General features: G+C 42.2%; 1 pseudogene; it reads right to left on the bottom strand.

Moving 5' to 3' along the window:
- Window positions 1-1,650: 1,650 nt before the first annotated feature.
- On the bottom strand, window positions 1,651-2,755 carry LOC130874755 (nucleophosmin-like; annotated as a pseudogene).
- Between the last annotated feature and the right edge of the window lie 599 nt (window positions 2,756-3,354).

The following is a 3,354-nucleotide window of genomic DNA, read 5'->3' as shown; positions in this document are numbered from 1 at the left end:
CATTCTTTTCTAGAGCTGATGAACATCCCGTAGCAGAAACTGAGAAGAGGAGACATTATCAAAGTTCTTGGTACCTACAGGAACTGAGAGGATTAGTGCTGTCTTGCCCTTATCTAGAGGATCCGTGCTTCTTTTCCTACCCGAGGTAGAGTGAAAATTTGACCGGATATTGTGACGGAATTATCATATACATTCTGCAGGGCCAGTGTAGACACAGCAGCATGTAGTAGGAGATTTCTTCTGCACTTTACAGAGGGCAAGGCTGTAGCCCCCACAGTTCAGTGTTCAGGAACTGGGGGTGGGGTTCAGTCTCTCTATCAGACCTACTCTTATCTCTCTTCTGCATAGCCTTGCCCTTTCTGTTGATCCTTCACCCTGTTTCTCAAAAATTCTAAGTTCATGTTAGAGTTTGAGCTTTATCACCATCTTTTATCTTTCATCTTCCGTGTTTTAATCTCTTACCTTGGTAGCTCTGATCATTTTGTTTTCTAATCAGTTGACTTCTGCTGCCTCCGTTCTTTATTCCTACCTTTGTATGAAATGGTACTTGAGATGTTAAACCTTAGTTTTAACTTTTTCCTCATCCAGTTCTTCTTAAGTTATCCGCAACTTGTTTTAAAGCTTTCTGGCTTTGTGTTTATTTTTAACTCCACATTAGCATTTTTAAAAGCTCCCTTTGCTCTCCCACTATCTTCTTGTGTTTTAGTTGTTGCCTTATCTTTCATACGCTCTGCCATGAGTGGGGTCAAGGGGTACTGGAGGGATGGATGGGTACAGGGAGAACCCATCTCCAAAGGGGAAATTGAGATCTTCTCACACCCAGTTGCCCCATCTATGTATGTTTTCCATTTCTCTCAATGGAATTCTTAGCAGGGTTGAAGATGACTTTGCAAAGAATCTTGCTCCAGGAGACTTGGGAAGTGACTTATGGCTAGAATCTCCTAAGAATTCGAGTCCTGCTGTTCAGGCAGCCTGTTTTATTTTAGTGAGTGCTAGTTACAGCTCACATTACACACATCTTTGAGAAAGCCGTGTGTTGAAATACACAGTCTGCAAAGTTTACCTTGGTCTGTGACCAAATCATCTATCTAGTGTTCTTCCCTCGGCAGGCTGAATAGGGAACAAAGAGCTATGTCCCAAGAAGTCCTTGGGCCTGTCTAGGTAAGGAGTCGGGTAGGCAGAATGGAGAGGGCAGGGGAGGGAGTCTGCTAGCTACATCTGTCCCTTTACTTCCTGGAGGAGCTTGTGGGAAGAACCTATCTGAATATGTATATTACAATGCCACCTCTTTTCTTGTCATGAGAACCAAGAGATGCTGTCTATAGTAGAGATGATTATAGATATAATTTCTTAATGGGGCCAGATACACTCCCCGAGAGGTCCTTTCTAGTCAAGCTTTTTCTTTCTTCAGGTCTACACTCTCCCAAGAGGCCTGCCAGAGGTTGGTGTCTATGGATCCATTCACTTTCTGATTTGATAGATTCCCCAGCTTCCAGTGCCTCCCAATCTCCTGAAACCTACAGTGTTTAATGCTAGTATGGTTGAGGGTAGAGAGGTTTAATACTCTGCTTGAATATTCTTTTTTTTTGGTTTATTCAAAAAATTTATTGAACAGCTAAGGATACAAAGGTATTAAAACATGGTAAGAGATGAGGCATATGCACAAGTGTAGAAAGCAGTAAAGTTCTCTGCATCACAAGAGTGAAAGAAAAATGCTTTAGGAAAACAAGAGATTGCTTCCAGCGTGCAAGGGTGAATGGATGGCCAATCAGGAAAGGGGATTGAGATTAAATAGAAGACTTCAGTCTGGATTGTTGATGGTACTCAGTATGGACTATATTTGTTTCTCCTTTTCCTCTTTCCCCATCTTTGGGCTTAATTTACCAGTAGTGCCCAGGAATGTTCAATGCGCTTTTTCTATACTTGCTTGCATTTTTTGCCTTAAGGTCTTCTACAGAACTAGGTCCTTTTGGTGTTGTAGGGGTTTTTTCCTGTTTTTTGAAGGACTCTTGACCCTTTGATCTTGGTGTTGATGGTTTTAAGTCTTTTCCATTTTGGTTTGATTTTTGTGCATTTTTGGCTGGGGTATCTCGTACAGATTTCTTTTTTTTTTTTTTCGTACAGATTTCTTAACTGGAACTTTTTCTTCAGCTTCCTCATCATCAAAATCATCATCGTCATCATCTTCATCATCCTCATTATCCTCATCATCTTCATTATCATCCTCATCAAGTTTTACTTTTTTCTGTGGAACCTTGTTGCCACCTCCAGGAGCAGATCGCTTTCCAGCCATACTCAGCAGCTTTACATCCTCCTCATCTTCATCTTCTGACTCTGCATCTTCCTCTACAGCTACTAGATGCTGTCCACTAATGTGCACAGGCCCAGAACCGCACTTCAATCTCAAGACCACAGGAGGTATTACTTCAAATCCCCCAAGAGAAACTGTTGGTTGTACAGACATTTTCAAAGTTGCCAGTGTTACTTTAATTGGACTGCCTTCATAGTTCATTGCTTCTGCCTCTACGATGTGTAATTCGTCTTTTGCCCCAGCACCTAAACTAACCGTTCTTAGAGATAACTGGTGCTCATTCTCATCATTATCCACCTTAAAGTGATAATCTTTGTCGGCTTTTAGTTCACAACCGAAAAGGTAGTTCTGAGGCCTTAGAGGGCTCATGTCCATGTCCATGGAGTCTTCCATGAGGTGAAGGCACGTTCTTCGGTGGCAGAGAAGTCGGACGGAGGGTTCTGCCTGCTGCTCATCAGAAGAGGCACACAGGACGGAATTGGGCCAGGGACCTCTGCTTGAATATTCAAGGACAAGCAGGATGACTGAACCCCCTAACAAGTGCACACTAGTACCTCCTTCTTGTCACCTAAGCCAGTGGACCAGGGACATCCAACTTGAGGGATACTATATTTTTCATTTAGTTTGACAACTGCAACACATCAAAATGGGATTCTTTGTAGCAGCAGCTGGCAGAATTTTAGGATCCATTATATGCAGACTTTGGCTATTGAGGTGCAAGGAGGCCAAACAGTGTGTGAGGTTTAATACCTGTCTTTTGGGAACCTTATAACATAGCTAGTAATACAAGAACTATGAATAAAATAGTAACACAATTCAACTCACAAGATCCTTGCCTCCTGAGACACCCCCCGCTCCTTCATTTCACTAAAAAGCCACTCATGCTCGGGTAAGGATTCTAGGGGACTTTTTCTCAAGATAATCTGCCTTTCCTGACTTAGCTATCCCCCTCACTGAATCTCCAGCCTTTCTTGGCCATAGTTTTTGTCTTTTGCAATTTTTTCTTATTCTAATTATTTCTTTAGACGGCGAGCTACTGAACA

The sequence above is a fragment of the Chionomys nivalis genome, chromosome 5, assembly GCF_950005125.1.
Source record: "Chionomys nivalis chromosome 5, mChiNiv1.1, whole genome shotgun sequence".
Lineage (NCBI taxonomy): Eukaryota > Metazoa > Chordata > Mammalia > Rodentia > Cricetidae > Chionomys > Chionomys nivalis.
This window is presented reverse-complemented; position numbering and strand designations above follow the sequence as displayed.